Raw genomic sequence first — 9,149 nt, forward strand, 5'->3', positions numbered from 1 at the left:
TAAGCAACGGTTACGCTTGTGTTTGTACGTCGTATAGTTTGCAAATACTGGCCTGCAGTGCTGGCACGGATGTTTCAGCAACTTGGCAAGCCAGGCCAGGGCAGGAGACCTTCAGCCCAGGACAGGAGAGTGAGGGAGCCTGAAAACCTTTCCAGCCCAGACCTGGTCATCTGAGAGGGAGCCCAAGGGAGAGAGGAACCCCAAGGGAGAGAGGAACCCAGTGCTCTTCAAGACTTTCCACTTCCCTGTAGGGCCAGGTGGAGGGGGGATGGACCTTTTTGCAGCTGGGGCCAAGATGGGACCTTGTCAGTTTGTCCTTTGACCGTAGTCACTGGCCTGTGAAAGGGGAGTTTTGCGAGCCTGGACAAATCAGCTTAGCTGGCTCCAGCTGAGCGTGACAATACAGCCCCTCAACCAAGAGCCTGTCACTAATTGCATTGGGCAAATGTGTAAAACATATTACATCTTCCATTGCTTTTGTCCGGCCGGCTGGAGAAAAATGGCAAACGTGGCCTGGGTCACCCGAGGTCACGCTTTTGGGGCACAGCTGGAGATGGAAAAGGCCCGAGCGGGCACACGGGCTCCGTCAGTACTGACCCCGGAGAGGAGAGCGGGGCTGGCTGGCAGCAGGTGCTTGTCCCCGTGCAGAGCCCCCGAGGAGCTCGGTGACAGCGGGTGGCCTCTGACTCCCTCCATCAGCAGCAGCTCGGTGGCACACGTGGATATAAATACGTGGTGGGGGGGGAATTTCTCCACGCGTGGGGTGGCCCCAGCTCATGCATATAGCGAACAGCTGTGTGTCTGTAAATAGCTGCAGAGTTTGAATCCACGTCTGGAAATCGTGTTCAGAAGAGTTTTTGGGTCCAGAGCCTCAGTTCAGCTCACGGCAGACGCTGTTAGTAGTTTTACGTCGAATGTTTCTGGATGGTAAAGGTTTGCCCAGAACTGGTTGGGGTCTGTGTTTATAACCCAGCCTGGCCCGGCACAGGTTAGCAATGCGTTCCTCGCCCTTGGGGAAGGCAGGAATAAGCATGGGTGGGGTTTTTTTCCAGCTTTATTTCCAGCTTTAAATGAGCAAGGAACAGCAAGGTAAGAAGAGAAACGTTGCTCCGAAGGAAATTAGTGGTTGCAAGAGCAATTTCAGGGGAGAAGCACCTGTGGCCTCTGATCCTGTTCAGCTTCCCGTTTCCCACAGTTCGGTGCTGGGCTCTGCACCAAGGGCGGCTTGAGCACACTCCTTCCATCCCCGCTCCCTACCCTGTGGCAGCTCAGCTCTGCAGGTGGAAAAGCCAGCAGCAGGCCCGGCTGTCTGCAGCAGTCCTGGTCTACCTCGTCCTTCCACCTCCTTCAAATTCAATTGCTTGCATTCATGGCAAAGGCAAGGCATGTTCTGCAAAGGTGCGTGGAGCCAGCCCTGCTTAAACAGTCAAAAATGCAAATGATTGGAAACATTGGAAAAACTCCCTACGAGTGTGTGAGATCCGACTGTGGTAGGATGGGGGAAAAAGATAATATTAATTTAGTTAAAATCTCTAGGGATAAGCAAGCAGGACCAGTGGCACCCTCAAGTGCCAGCATCTCTGTGTGGCTACTGAGAGTTGATATGAGCAGGACTGTGGATCTGCCTGCTCAGGAGAGACATCATGAGATTTGAAGCTAAATCTCTATGCACAGACTTCTAAAGTTCAGGTGGTGACTAGACCAAATCACTTGCCATCGTACCCTGGTAACTTTTTATTTTCCTTATTTTATTGTTTGGTTTTGGGTTTGTTTTTTTTTTTTTTTTTTTTTTAATTTGGGAACTCAGAGATAATCTGGGAAATGTGGGATTTTTTGCCTAATGACAGAATATTTTCAGACAGTTGCAAGTTTTTGATTTGCAAAGTGTGTTGTCCTGGTTTCAGCTGGATTAGAGGTAATATTTATTTTTTTCCCCCTTCTTAGTAGCTATAATAATGCTGTGTTTTGGATTCAGCATGGGATTTGATATGAGAAGAATGTTGATAATGTACTGGTGGTTTTAGTTGTTGCTAAGAAATCAAGGACTTTTCAACTTCCCATGTCCTGCTACTGTGCAGGTACACAAGAAGCTGGGGAGAGGAGCACAGCCAAAGCAACGGACTCAAATTGGCCAATGGAATATTCCATAGCACCTAACATCATGCTCAGTCTATAGATGAGGGTTGTTTGGGAAGCTGGCTCTCACTTCCAGGACTGCAGTTTCAGGATTCTCACTCCTCTGAGATCGCTACCTGTGAATGGGCTGGGCATTGGCCGTCGGGTGGTGAGCAATTGCATTGTGCATTACCTGTTTGTATTTTCTATTATTACTATTATCATTATTTAAAAAATTTTATTTTATTTCAATGGTTAAATTGTTTTTATCTCAACCTATGAGACTCCTTACCTTTACCCCTCCAATTCTCTCCCCCGTTCCCTAGGGGGGAGGGTGGTGAGCAAGTGGTTGCGTGGTGTTTGGCTGCTGGCTGAGTTCAAACCACGACATGTGTGATGGCAGGATAGACATGATCGCATTGCAGCATAAGGCTTATGCACCTCAGTTTTTCTTCTGTGATTAACCGCAAACAAAAAGTCTTTCTGACTCTTTACTGAACATGAATAAAGCCATCAGATATTGGTTTACTTAAGCAATATGACAGCTGCAAAGCAGGTGGAACATAGATCTTGGAAAAAATGACCTTCAAGCACCTCAAAAGCTTTATAGCACTGACTTTCATTCGGCGGGTTAGCTGCCAGGCTTGTCCCCTGCTCAGGATGCCTTGCTGTGACCTCATTCCCAGTAGTAGTCCCGCGGTGATGCCAAAAACTCTGCTGGTGTTTGACGCAAGTGAGACAGAGGGGTTTCAGTTCAGAAAGGCTGGTGAGGGCTTGAGCTGAAGTGGGGTGCTGAGGGGTGCGGGCACTGCCCCAGCTCCACGCTGCCTGGCCCAGCCCAGCGGTGCCCAGGGGCACTGCCAGGCATGGCCCAGAGCCTCTGCAAGAGGAAACTCGAAAATATTTATTTTGTACTTTTTAAAGTGGTTTAAATACACAGCTGGATGCCTCACAGCGCTGGAAGTTGTTAGAGCATTTTCAGGGAAGGAGAATGTTTTCCTCGTCACGCCTCACCGTGTGAAAGGGTGTTTCCCGTGGGGCGTTTGCATATCCAGACCATGCACCGAGAGCCAGCTGAGGTTTATGTCACCTAAAGACAACTTAGCCAGAGATTCAGAGCTGGCTGTTCATGTGGGCGCAGACATGTTTTTTTTTTGTTTTTTTTTTTTGGTGTGCTTTCCCTCCCCTGTGACGTGGGGTAGGGGGGGTCCTGAGGCGTTGTGCTGACTGTGGGTCACGGCGCTCTGCGGCGGTGGAGGTGAGGGGCACCCTCTCACTCAGTTGTGTGCGGCGTAAGGTGACAAGTGTCCAGCTACCCTGTCAGGGTATTTATGAAACGACCACAGCGTGGCTTCACATAGCACTATTTCCAACGTATGAGGGAAGTCCTTTTGTTTCCCAGTGTGTGGCATCTGCTGCGTCTCCGTGCTTGCACTGGTTGCAACAAAACTTGATAATACCTGTGTGCATCTGCCCTGAAAAAGTGGACTTTATGCTGTTTTCTCATAGTAAATAAAGGGAAATAGAACAACTTATTTTGCAGCAGGTGATGGTGGTTTGGTGGTAGGGTTGTTGGCGGGGAGGGGGTGAAGCCGGGCACCCCCTGGCTGGGTGCCCCAGGGGAACCTGTGGGCCTGACTGTGCCATCTTTTGGGAGGGGGTGTCGAGCCACAGGGGAAAATGTGCATGTCAGTGGCTGGGTTTGTACAACACGTACCTGCTACGTAGCAAGGGTAAGGCAAGGAGGTTTCCTTGATTGTGTGAAGTGTTTCTCTTCGGTGCTGCCCGTGTCCATTTACAAGGCGGTCATTTTGTCGTGTGTTGCAGAGGGCTGTTGCAGGGTTCGGGCACATACTACATTCTCTCTGAAATATTCTGCTTAAACTAAAAACCCTCCAGCTGAGAGCACAACTGGATGTGGAGGAAATGACTTGGGAGTTTTCATTCTGTTGTGGGTCATGTGGGAGAACTACCAGAAAGGTTTTGCTGTTGACCTAATGATTTCTAGGAACAAAAGTGAACGCTGTAACTGGCTGACTTCACTCTCGCATAAAACTGGCTCCATAACCTCCTTTTTCTCCAACTGCACCCCAAATATCCGTTAAATACTTTATTCTGGTGTATCAGAAGGAGATTGGGGGACAGGGGGGTTGATTCTTTTGTGTTTGTCAGATCCTGGAGGAAGGAAGCGTTCAAGCTGCCTTGAGTTCTTCCGAAAATATTGGTCCTCAGGGAAAGTCCCAGAAGTACCAGTACCAGAACTGTGACCAACTAAACACAGACTGAGCTGAGTTTTGCACCGCTGACCCCCTCTTGTGAAGGCAAGGCTTCTCCTTTGGCAGGAGGGTGAGCCCCCTCCCCTGGAGCCTGTGGAGGAGCCTTTCACCCTGGCAGGGCAAGGTCCCAGAGGTCTCCTTCAGCATTTCAGTGACTGCATCACATACCAGCTTTGCTTTTCAGGTGAACTACTGAAAACTGAGCAGCCAATGGGCCATTGGGAGCTGTGAGTAAACTTTTATAACTGTTTCATCTGAATTTTGAATCTTACTTTTCCCCATTATCTATTAATAATTATTGCTGAAGGTTTCAGCCTGGTGGCTGTGGTACAATTCCTACCTGTGTTTTTATAAAAGCAAGGAGGTTTATCACAGCAAAGAGATTTTTCTACCTTATTTTTGAGCACTCAAATTAGCTGGAGTATATTTTTATTTTATCGAAGTCTGGTTTTGCTGAGCCTTTAAATGTCTTGCAGAACAGCATTTTGCAAGCCTGCTAATACCAACACTCTCCTAATAAAAATGCAGCCATGTATGAGGCAGAAGGCGATGGTGCCAGCCGGGTTAGCTGGTGATGTAGGGAGAGATGTGAAGATGAAGCCCTTGTCTAGGTAAAGCAGCATTTACCTCTGCGTGCCAGGGTGGTTGCCTGCCTCTCCTCTCTGTTAGAGGATACCCAGAAAGGGCAGGGATTTCCCAACCTCTGAGCAGAGCATCCTCCCGCATCTTTGCAGGTTTGGTTTTTTTTTTTTTGGGGGGGGGGGGTGGGTGATGCACCCCCAAAAGCTGGGTATGGACAGCCCAGTGGGATGATCTGAAGGCCCCTGTGTGTGTCAGCAGCTATAGGTGACCTCTTCTCCCTGCTGAAACGTGGTGATATATTGCAGAGCTGAGCAAATCTGTGTAGAGCTGACCTGGTCTCAGAGCCGTGCTCCGTGTCAGTACGGTGCTGGCGTGCGGTGGTTGCACAGGTAATTCATATAATACTTTGGAAGCCTGCTGGGGGCTGTTGTGTAGTGTCAAGGATGGTGTAAGCCAGCCGGTCACACCAGAAAGCAAGAGTTGCATGAATAAGCTGTCTCTCTTGCTTTTGCAGCATGCTCGTTGTCAGCCTGGATGTACAGTCTTCCTCCTTAGTGTGCCATCTGCACCGAGCCGCTGGTGCCTGCTTTAGTGGCTGGACCAGGTGAGGAAGGGTTTTATTAACCCTCCGTGGAGGCTGAGGCTGCTGACCCCTGTGCTTTTCGCACTCGGAGGGTTTCTGCTTTCCATCTCTGCTGCTCAACCTGATTGAGCTTTCATTACCCACGTGCCTCCAGCCCGGCAGTGAACGCATGCAGTACGAATGTATTTTTAACCCGGGGAGCTGAATCCGAGGTGATGGTCTGCAGGGAGGCATTTGATGTGTCCAGCTGCTGCGGCTGCTATGCAAATCGGGTCAGACCCTGTTCTGCACGCTCACACCGACGGATACACGTCCTCCCCTGCACGAGGAGGAACACGGGGCCGGCTGGGCGTGCCAGTGGCTGGGGGGGGAAGGCAGCCTGGGCTGAGCCCTCCCGCTCCTCGGGGTCCCTGGCAAGGGACCGCGTGGCTGGTTCCCGCTCCTTGCCCGCAGCGGGGATTGGCGTGGGGCAAAACAGGTGCCGGCGTGGTGGCTACCAGACCGTAGCTGTTTTGCACATGTGGGGTGACTCCTCTGTCGCACCGGTGGGGTTTGTCTCGTTTCTTTAAGTGGCAAAGGTCAGGGGACAAAGAGCATCACTTGAGGCACCACCCGGCTACTGAGCGTCTCTGCTTTCCACCTGGAGGCCCGATGCCTGGTGAGGGCCCTGTGACCGGCTGCAAAAAGAGCAACTACCTTAGTGTGTGTTGGTCGGGTGTCAGCTGAGGTGGGTGCAATGGTCACAAAATAGAGGCTCCCTTGCAAAACCCCAGGCTGAATGGTGGCGCCATGCATTCACACCCCCTCCTACCCCATGGCTGCTTCTCATGGACCTTTGCCTTTGCTGCGTGGCGGGTGTGCTGAGGCACAGGAGCCCAGATTGCCGGCTGCTGGTGGGTTCTGCATCAAAGGGTCTGTCCGTGGAGGAAAATGAGCAGAGGCTTATTTCATATTCTTTTTTTTTTTCCTAGAATTTTTGCATCTCTTCCACTAATGGGTTCACCCACCTTGAGCATATGGTAGTTAGCTAAATAACTTGATATTTCTATTTATAATGTAAACAATTAAAGAAATGATTAGCCACGCTTGGATTTTAGATGCTACCATCATGATTAAAAGAATAGACATTGCAAGACTCTAAGTGTTGATGAACCTCATTTATAAGCGTTCATTATAGATAAATCTTTACCCAACTTGCTTCAAATGTGATTGAAAAATCTGCTTGCATCCTAACTTACAAGGACAAATGTCCAGTATTATGAGGGCGCTGGGCTAGAGTTGTAAAGAAGTTATAGGGTTGCAGTTTTCACAGGAAAGGTTAATAAATAAAGACATTAATAAATGTCTTCATTAGAAAAAAAATCACTTGCAGGACTTTCTGTGTAGTCTAGCAGTTAAATACAGTCTTGGTAAGCTTGTCACTGCACTCCCAGGCTAAAGTAGCCTGTAACTTCTGAAGCTGTTGCTCTGTGTTTAGTGGTCCTTGTTATTCAGACAACAGCTTTGACGGGGATGCTGTTGCCTCCCGAACCTCACTTTTGCTTTTGCTGGCAAAGCGTGACTGGTTTCGCAGCATCAGCTCCCGGCGCGGCTGTGCTGAGGGCTTGCTGCACTGAAAAGTGCCTCGTCAGACGTAGCGGGGGAAGGACCATGCACACTGCGGGGCCCTTTGCATGTCTCTTCTGCTTTATGGTCCAGTGCAAACCACACCCCCACCCCTCCAAAAAGAAGAAAAAAAAAAAAAAAAAAAGAAAGCACACACAGTCTGTTTGCCTGACGCTGCCTCTTACTATTTCACTGCTATGCAAAATGTGACGGTGCAGTAGGAAAATATTGGTCTAAAATAAAGTGGAGGAAAATGTTAGGCAGGTGAATCTGCAGGGCAGGAGGTCTGATGGGGTGAGACACCTGGCTGGGACCAGGGGCTGCCCTGATCTCCTGCCCTGGGGTCAGCTGCGGAGCCCCTGCCTGCTCCACAGGGTTTGTTGATGAGGCTGTTAAAAATGATGCCACTTTCTACAGTGACTCCAACTTGATGGCTGAGAAGAGGGACATCATTCACACATCCTTCCATTTTGTCCTGAATTGTCCCCCTTTGAGCTCAGCTGCTTGATGTTTTCTGGGCCTTCATCTAACTTAATTAAATATTCAACTCACTTTTTTCCTTCTAAACCCTTTTTTTTTTTTTTTTTTTTTGAATGATCTGTGTGCCCATTCATTTAAATAATAGTCCTGCTGCCTAAAAAAAAAAAAAAGAAAGTGTTTTCAATACCACATAGGGTTGAGCTGCTCACTTATGACTTATCTGTGGAATTAATGCTGAGATTTTGAAAATCTCTTATAAAATATTTATGACTATTTGACATCTGCATTGTTTGTAGAGTTCACATACAACTTTCTGAGCAGGGATTTCATCTGAGAAATCTGACTTATTTCAGTTTTGTTTGTGTGTGCAAGTCCTGATATTGCAACTTTTCTGGCTGGGTAACTCCCAGATGTGAAACTATTCTGCAGATGCCAATGTTTGAGTTAAAAATGTTTTCTATAAAAAGTGTGTGTTATTCCCCCAAACATCAATGTGTCCATGATTAGCTCTTCTGTCAAACCTCTTTGCTACGGGATCTATAAAGTGAGTGCAAAAGGGGAAGAAAGGTGGGCAAAGCATATCTGAGATTTTTTTTTTTCATGCATCAGTAGGAATTATTTTATGTAGTAGCCTCGCTTTAAATTCACTACAGTTTATTTAAATAAAGTGGTATGCAAAGTACTGATAGATATTTTAGTGAGTAGCTCTATCGCAAAGATGTTTTTGAAATGATGTGAAGAAATTAGAAACCTTTTTTTGGAAATTAAATATAAATTACAGTGAGCATGATGGACTGTCATCATGCAGTCTGTTTTGGTCAGGTCGGTGCCCTAGTTAGCCCCTAGTTCTGAAGAACCCAAAATTATAAAATGACCTGAAACACATCTGAAAAATGCATCTTCTCACAGATGTTATAAAGAATGACAACATGCATGTGTCAGGCAGTGCCAGAGGTGATGCTTTCAGCTGCACAGTTTAGCCACTTTTCTGTCTTTGATGGAAAAATGGAACAGTTCACTATTTTTTTAATCACTATTTCACATTTTTCTAATGGTGGGCTGGAGTCAACCCAACATTGCTTTCTGTATAGTTTCATCTGGAAAATGTATTGCATACCCACATCCTCTTCCGTACTCATGCCGATATTTTTAATGCATGACTAAAGGTCAGGTATTTGCAGAGGAGTCCCCAGCAGAGGCCAGGTTGTTACCCCACGTCCTGGAAAAAATCTGTGCCAAGTCCTGCGGTGTGGACACTCAATGAGAGGACACTCCCTGGTTGCTCATTTTAAACATAGACACTGTCTGTCATGGAAGGACCAGAAATGTGGCATTGTTTCAGCGGAGCTGCACGGGCTGCGGGCAGTGTGGCAGACGGGGACAACTCATCCTCTAAAAGATGGGCTTTCCGAAGTCTGGATTGGTGAAGGATGCTAGCACCATATGTTTTCTTTCCTTGTAGCTTAAAGTCTTTCCTTTTTCAGTCCTGAGTCAGGTCCCCTAGCCTG

This window comes from Tyto alba, unplaced genomic scaffold (genome assembly GCF_018691265.1).
Source record: "Tyto alba isolate M040663 unplaced genomic scaffold, T.alba_DEE_v4.0 Super-Scaffold_9, whole genome shotgun sequence".
Taxonomy (NCBI): Eukaryota; Metazoa; Chordata; class Aves; order Strigiformes; family Tytonidae; genus Tyto; species Tyto alba.